The sequence below is a fragment of the Narcine bancroftii genome, unplaced genomic scaffold (genome assembly GCF_036971445.1).
Source record: "Narcine bancroftii isolate sNarBan1 unplaced genomic scaffold, sNarBan1.hap1 Scaffold_110, whole genome shotgun sequence".
Taxonomy (NCBI): domain Eukaryota; kingdom Metazoa; phylum Chordata; class Chondrichthyes; order Torpediniformes; family Narcinidae; genus Narcine; species Narcine bancroftii.
Window position 1 is genome coordinate 876,582 of NW_027211840.1, and position 8,318 is coordinate 884,899.

At 52.3% G+C, this 8,318-nt stretch overlaps 1 long non-coding RNA gene across 1 annotated transcript; it reads left to right on the forward strand.

The window, feature by feature from the left end:
- The first annotated feature begins 1,339 nt into the window (after positions 1-1,339).
- Positions 1,340-6,577, forward strand: LOC138750250 (uncharacterized). The gene is made up of 3 exons (XR_011349197.1): positions 1,340-2,258; positions 2,917-2,994; positions 6,119-6,577. It is a non-coding gene; the product is annotated as an uncharacterized lncRNA (long non-coding RNA).
- The last annotated feature ends 1,741 nt before the right edge of the window (positions 6,578-8,318 follow it).

Below are 8,318 nucleotides of genomic sequence, written 5' to 3' on the forward strand. Positions count from 1 at the left end.
CACGTGTGGTCCCACTTCAAGAAGTCGGGGTTCCCAAAATCTAAGGGGAATCAGAGGGTGCCTTTTGGCTGCCATTGTTTCTCCTGAGAAACCAATGTGAGATCATAGAAAGGAAAGATTTGCAGAGGGCCCAGGAAAATAAGGAGATAAAGGTGGTCCAGCAGCGTTGCTGTGCACTGCAGGAGGCAGCACAGACTCCCCCAACCTGAGCCACTGATGTCGAGATAAGAGGGACAGAGGTAGCCAACAGGCATGCCAATCAAGGTCTGACTCCCCCCCACTCCCCCAGTGAGTGAGTTTGTACTGGCCATGGAGCGATTAGCCGAGGCCATTTGCCAGGATTCAGGCATTAAAGGTTTCAGAACAGGCCAGGAAGAGCATGAAATCAATTTATTTGCAGAAGTTGTTCTGATATATCTGATAGACCCAACACACTCATTGCCCAAGTTGTGCTCCACCCTGGAGGACTATGGGGACATCTCTGGGTATAAGTTCTTTTGGGATATGTGCAAAATCATGTCACTTAGGAAGGGGGATTAGAGCCAATGTCAAGAAAATAGTCAACAAATGTGGCGGCAAAATGGGATCAAATATCTAGGAGTTAGAATAAATAACAACGAGTAATTTAGACCAGCTGAATTATTCTCCCCTTGCTTGGGGAAATTGAGGAGGATTTAAATGGTTGGATGTCCCTGCCCATTACACTAGGGGTGTCACAGAGAGGGGAGGTGTCACAGAGGGGGGAGATGATGACACAGAGGGGGTGATGTTGTCACTGCATGGGGCAGCCATAGCTGAGTCGTGCCATGGCACAGCAACACGAGAAAGATGCATCTCCTGGAAGGGGATTCTGGCCCGCATGTCGGAGTAGAACACTGTCTCATCCCAGGGACCCTCTGATCAACAGGGTTGTGTTTGGAAGCACCCTGCACCCATGGGTGAGATAAAGAGCCTGTTACATGCTCCCCTACTGGGACAGAGACTCCTCTGGCACCATCCTTTACCCAGTGTGGGCGGAGAGAATGGAGGCTGCATTTAATCCCCTCTCCCCATCCTGAGTGCAGGGCACTTTATGAGACAGCTGGAGGGGACTGGGGAGGGGAGAACAATGGCATGTGAGGGGATACAGGGATGGGGTCTGTAGGAGTGGAGGGGAGAACAAAGGAACGGGGTAGCACCACAGGCTAATGTCAAGGGAGATTGGATCAGAGATAGGGGACATAGGGTTGAGCTGGGGGGATGGGGTGCGAGGGGACGGAAAGGACTGGGGAAACCATGGGGGTGGTGTTGGGTGGGGGATGAGAGTGTGGTAGAGGAATCGGGGCAGGGGAGAGTGTGAGGTGTCTGAGGGAGAAGAGAAGTTGCGAGGGGGATGGAAGGCAGACCTTTCAACAGAAATGGGACAGAGCTCCCCCTCCACCTGGAATGGGATCTGTCCACTGAGAGACACGACCGCTCCTCCACCCGCCACGCCCCCCCCCCCCCGTGGTTACAAGATCCCTTCCACCCTTGCATACACCTCCACACACCCCCAACCGGGATAGGATTCTTTCCCCCAGTGGACCTGGATGAAGGTGCTAGAAAGTGTTTCTGCTGCGGCGGACCCAACAGAGTTGAGCGGTGAAGAGTGGGGCTCTCTCCGCACCACCTGCTCCCTCAGGCAACGAGGTCTCGCTTGCATCATGGAAGATCACGGTGTTGCTGAGCTTCTGGGAATGTGGAGGGCTTCTGCTAAACCCGTGGTAGGGTTCAGAGTGGTTCATCTCCCCGGGACGTGCTGAAGGTCAAGGATGACCCGATCCTCTCATGGAGGGAGGGTTGTAAATAAGGTGAACGGCTGCGGAACTGGCCTCAGTCTGAGGAGAGTGATCAAAGAGGGACCTGGGGTGGCAATATTTCTACTGAGAGGCTGGGAAGAACCACCAGAGGATCAATTCTGACATTTTGGAGACCCTTGGAAGGGAGGTAGAGGGAGGGGTAGAGACTAACTCGGACAACAAGGCTGGGCTGGGATAAATGACCTGTTGTGTACCCTCTGGGTGTGTAAATGCTGCTGCTTCTGCCCCAGAGGACATGGCAATAAGGCCACAACAGAGGTGGCCACACCGTGTCATGGACCCAACGTCCCCAAGGTGGTGTCCTGCACAGATGTTAAAATCATCGACAATGGATCTTTCAGTGTGGTGTACCAGGCAAGGCTGGTGGACTCCGGAGAGCTGATTGCCATCAAGAAGATCTTGCAAGACAAGAGATTCAAGGTGAGGGGGAGGAGCAGTTGTGTGGAAATGAAAAACCCTGATATTTAAATTTAGGGTCTACAGCACGTTCACAGGCCCTTGCGACACATGAGCCCGTTTCACACAATTACACCCAATTGACAAACAACACCCCAAACACATTTTTGAAGGGTGGGTGGAAAGAGGAGCATCTGACAGGGACCAAAGCAGCCATGGGGTTTGGAAACAGAGAAAGTCACACAAACCCACAACAGCAACCCCCCTCCCCACACACAACCCCCCACCCCACACACACACACACACTCACACACACACACACACACACACACACACACACACACACACACACACACACACACACACACACACACACACACACACACTCACCTGGCAAATATCAAAGATTTTCTGCAAATTCATTGTTTAGTAGAAGCTGGGAAAACAATCATAAAAACTGAAATGATACTTCATTGAACCCCCTGACGAGTCCCCACTCCAGCGACACGAAAAGTCCCCCCCACTGACTCTCGAAAAGTCCCCCACTTCGGCCTCCCTTGGAGTTCCCCACCTCTGACCTCTTGACAAATCTCCTCCCCGCCTCCTCCCTCAACTTGGACAAGTTGCCCCTCAGGGCCCCGACCCATCGCCCAGCCTTGCTGATGTTCTTCTCTCGCCATAGAACCGCAAACTGCAGATCGTGCGAAAGTTGGATCACATCATCATTGTCCCTCTTCTCAACTTCTCCTCTGTAGTCAAGGTAAGATCCACCTGCACCCACCCCACCCTCACTCTGATGCATATCATTTGCTGCTACCTTCCCCATTCCTTCAATCGATCTGTCTCGCTGCAGCCTCTCTTTTGCCTCCATCCTGCCCCTCTGACCAGTGCTGACTCTTTGACGTTGGCTGCCCTGCTCCTCACCCATTAACTCATGACCTCTTGCCATTTCAACTCCAGACAGCAGCAGCCAAGACCACAAGACAAGGTCACCAAATTCGGCCACTCAGCCCCTCCAGTCTGTTTCCCCAATTCATTTCACGAATGTACTTTCCCCCATAACTCACTTTTGGCACCTTTTGGTGCACCTCCAAATCAACGCCTGCTCTGAATCGTCCCAACAACTCAGCCTCCACATGTTCGACCCCAGCCAACACCCGGCTGCAAACATTTCTCATCTCGAAACGTCAATGGTTTTTCTCCCCCGGTGAATCCTTGCCTCACGAGGGAGGGCGGTCAGAGCTGCACATTTTGTGCAGTCTCACCAGAAGCCGAATGATGGGGCAGCGGACGGGTCCACTACGGCCTGTTGACGCTCTGCTCGCTGAGCCGTTGGATTCATGCCATGTTGTGTTGAGCAGTGGGGGCATCAGGCCTACAGAGAGCAGGAGGGGCTGGCACTCCTGTTGGGAGAGGCACGGGGTTTTGGAGGGTAAATCCAGCTGACATGTTTGTATTGTGTCCAAGAGGAAGAGCAGGTTTATTTGAATCTGGGTCTGGACTATGTTCCCAAGACGGTTCACTGCATGGTCCAGCACTTCAACAAGGCCAAGCAGCCCATTCCCATGATCTACATCAAGGTGGTTGTGGGTCTGGGTGGTCAAGTTGTCCACTGGGGCAAGCTTGGATGGTGGGGTTGGAGGATATGAAGGAGTTTACTGGCTGAGTCTCGCTGGGGACTGGATATCGATGAAGGGTGCATGAGGGTTTCAATGGGTATTGGTGAGGAGAGAAAGGGTAGTGAGGGGAGAGGGGTGGAGAGGATGATGAGGATGGATGTTGATTGGCAGGGAGGGGCCCTTCACCCACCTCCCCTTACCCTCAGGATATAGACCCGGCCAGTGTGGAGGCAGAGTGGGTCATGTTATATCGTTGTGTTGCCAGATGTTCATGTACCAGCTGTAGCACAGCATGGCCTACTTCCATCCTCAGGGGGTTTTCCATTGAGACATCAAGCCCCAGAAGATGCTGGTAGATCCGGAGATGGCCTTCTTATTGCTCCTTTATTTCGGCAGGTAGATCCACCCATGTCTGTCCGTTCACCACCTCAACGCGGTCCTGATCCCTCTCCACAACACGGACTTGTCCCCTCCCCACCAGCTCTCACCCCTCCCCCACCAGCTCTCTCCCCTCCTCCCTCTCCCAACTTGCCCCATCCACAGCTTAATAACTTATTCTAAATAAGATTGTGGGGGCCTTAGATGGAATGAACAGCCAGAAACCTTTCCTAAAGTGTCAGGTGCAAATCTCAGAGAGCATCCGCTTCAGGTGAGGGGAGATTTTTTTTATGCAGAGAGTTGTGAGAGCTTTGAATGCGTCACCAGAGAAAGTGGTAGCGGTTGGTAGAATAGGTACATATAAAAGTCTCTGAGACGAGCATGTGGATGTAAGGGAACAGAATTTTTACATGATAGAGGAATTTGGGGATATGGCGAGAAGGCAGGGTAGGTCGAGTTTGGTCATAAATTAGATCAGCCATGATCGTATTGAATGGCGGAGCAGGCTCGATAGGCCATTTTTGTCCTATTCCTGTTCCCACTTCCTATGTTCCTATGGGTGTGGTACAGGTAAAGGTTGTGGAGAACATTTACAAAGGTCAGTACAGCCTTTATGGGCCAAAGGGCCTGTACTGGGCAGCAATGCTTGATGTTCTAATGGATGCGGAAGCTCTGGGAAGGGGTAAGGGAGGGACTCGCCAGGAAGTCTGCAGATTCTGGGGCCGAGGGCAATGCCCAAACATGCTGGGCAAACTCATGGATAGTTTTGTGAGGAGCAGGTCCTGCTTCACGAGTCAAATTGAGTTTTTAGAGGAGGTGTCAAAGGAGATAGATGAAGGTCAAGGTCTGTATGTGCTGCACGAGGATTTTAGTAAGGTGCTTGACAAGATCCCCACGGAGGCCTCATTCAGAATGTCGGGAGGCATGGGATCCATGGAGCCTTGGCTGTGTGGATTCAGAATTGGCTTGTCTGCAGAAAACAGAGGGTAGAAGTAGATGGAACAATGACTAGTGGCGCTCCAAAGGGATCTGCTCTTTGTGATTTTTATGAATGATGATGGGAGTGGAAGGGTGGGTACGTCAGGGGATGACACAGAGGTAGAGATGTTGTAGACAGTGTAGAAGGTTGTCATAGGTCATCCAGTTTGCAGAGAAGTGACAGATGGAGTTCAATCCTGTAAATCCGATGTACTTAAATAAGCAACTGGTCCAGGTTTATTTCCAGAGTAATTTTCAAGAGCACGAATAACAGTTATTCCAAAGAAGGTTGGAGCCCCATTAAAAGTAGCTTCATATAGACCAATATCTTCATTGAATGCGGATTACAAGAATGTGTGGGCAGAGCACTTGGTTAATGGCAGGATTATGAACAGTGTGCAGGACAGAGAAATATTTAGATCCTGCTCCATATATCACTCAAGGTTGCTGTGCAAATTGAGAGGGAGTTTAAGATGGTGTATTGTGTGCTGGCCTTCAGGAGTCAGGGGATTGAGTTCAAAAACCGAGAGGTATCGTTGCAGATGTATAAAATTCTCGTCAGACCACACTTGGAATATTGTGTGCATTCCTGGGGCGAGAATACCAGAGGACGTCTAATTAAGGTGAGCTGAGGGAAATTTAGGCAAGACGTGAGGGGTACATTTTATTAACACAGAATGTAGTGGGTGGCTGGAATGCATTGTCGGGGTAGTAGCGGAGGCTTGTCCAAAAAAGGCATGAAAAGGATTTTAATATGGACAGGAATTCAAGAAAAATGGAGAGTACTGGTGTGAGGGAGGGGAGGGTTCAGGGGTAGGGGGGATGATGGGGGAAGTGTTGAGACCCTCCAAAGTCATTGAGTTCAGGCCTCAGAGACAGTATCTCTATCACTCGTATTTCTCTTCCCAGGAGAAGGAGCGATCTCAGAGACAAGACACGAGTCCAGAAGAACCTCGCATCCCAGCTGAACAGAGGACGGACAACATCATGATGGCCTGAACCCCTCCCCGTCGTATCCCTCTGGCCCTGCCAACCCCATTCCCTGCCTCTTCCATGTCCCTTCACCCACTTCCCCTCTTCTCCTCTACCCCTCCTCCATCCCAACCCCCTCCCGCTCATCTTCCCCTTCCCCTGCCCTCACACCTATGCCCTAACCCCAGCCCTCCACTCTTCACCTCCCTCTTCCACTCCGCCCTTCCCTTCCCCTTTCCCCCTCCCCTTCCCCTCCCCCATCCCCTCCCCTAACCCTCCCCCTTCCCCTCCCTTTCTCCTCCTCCCCTTCCCCTCCCCCTTCCCTTTCCCCTTCCTACCCCTAACCTAGGGGAAGGAGGGGGAGGGGAAGGGGGTAGGAGAAAGGGGGTAGTGGAAGGGAGTAAGGGTAGGGGTTGTGGTAAGGGGTAGGGTAGGGGGTAGTGGTAGGGGGTGCGGGGATGGGGAAGGGGTAGGAGGTAGGGTTAGGGGAAGTGGGTAGGTTGTAAGGGATAGGGTAGGGATAGTGGTAGGGGGTGCGGGTATGGGGAAGGGGTAGGGTTAGGGGAAGGGGGTAGGTTGTAAGGGATAGGGTAGGGGGTAGTTGTAGGGGGTGTGGGTATGGGGAAGGTGTAGGAGGTATGGTTAGGGGAAGGGGATAGTTGTAGGGGGTGCGGGTATGGGGAAGGGGTAGGAGGTAGGGTTAGGGGAAGGAGGTAGGTTGTAAGGGATAGGGATAGGGTTTAGTTTAGGGTTGGGGAAGTTGGGTAGAGTGAGGGTTAGTGTTAGGAGACATGGGGTAGGGCTATATCTTGGTTTATGGTTAGGTCTATAGTTCGGGGAAATGGGCTTGTGTTAGGTATAGGGGAAGGGGGTAGGAGCAGGGGGGTAGAGGAGGAGTGAGGTTTGGGGTTAGGGGATGGTGGGTAGCATTAGGGTTGGGGTTATGGGGTGGCATAGGCGTAGGAATAAAGTTAGGGTTAGTGGATGGGGTGGGGGTAGAGTTAGGGGACGTGGAGTGGTGGTAGGGGGTATCGGTAGTGTTAAGGTTAGGTTTAGGATTTTGTTAGGGGTTAGGGTTAGGAGTAGGAGGAAGGGAAGGGGGAGGGGAATGGGGGAGGCGAGCGGGGGACGGGAACTGGGGACTGGAAGGGGGAGGGGATGTGGGAGGGGAACGGGCAGTGGAAAGGGGAGGGGAACGGTGTAGAGGAAAGGGGAGGTGAACGGTGGACGGCATCCCTAGCCCCTCCCCTCCCCTTCCCTTCCCCCGCATTTCCCCTGCCTCTCCTCTCCTCCTTCCAGAAGAAGCTGGGCCTCTTTCCGTCCAGAACCTCCCTGTGGTTTCAGAGCCTCCGTTTCAGGAAGTGCCTTCGACGCTTGCTGCTGGACAGACATCTTGTCTCTTGATTCATTCTGTACCATTGATATTAAATTTAAAAATGATTGGGTTTTTTAAAGCTTGAACTCAAAAGCTGGTCCAGATAGAGAAAACATAAACAGGCCCTTCAGCCCCTCTCTCCTGCTAGCTGAGCTGTTGTAATCAGTCCATATTCCTCTCACCCTTTTCATTCTTAGCTCCCATCCAGCTCATGTTGCCTTGTTAATCTCATGGCCTGTGGGAAGATGCTATTTCCCTCCCTGGCTGCTCTGCTTTTATTCCTCCATATCTCCTTCCTGATGGCAGGGCGACAAAGATGCTCTGTGCTGGATATCTATGAGTCTATTTACAGAGCCCATCCCTGCAATCAATCAGGGGACCGTTGCCTTGAGGTGGCAACCATGTTGCCTCTCCCTCAGCACTCTCAGAACACTACTGCACCCTCCTTCCCCTCCTTTCCCAGGTCTCAGTAACCTGCTGACAATTCCAGTCAGCTGCCATGTCTATACCCTGCCCCACCTAAACCGATGGATCGACCAGCGCCTTCTCCCCTGAAGAGTTCGAGGAATCCACTCTCTTGCAATGTCCTGCTATCGAATGCCCTGCATCCTCCTTCCCACTTGGTTCCTCCTGTTATCAGGCGCCTGGATGGACCCCACCCTGTTGAAACTACCCATGTTCTCACTGATCTCTCTGCGCCTCTGCCCTCCATCCAGGGGTCTTGGATTTCTTGTGGGGGTGGTGGAGAACAAAGCACCAACT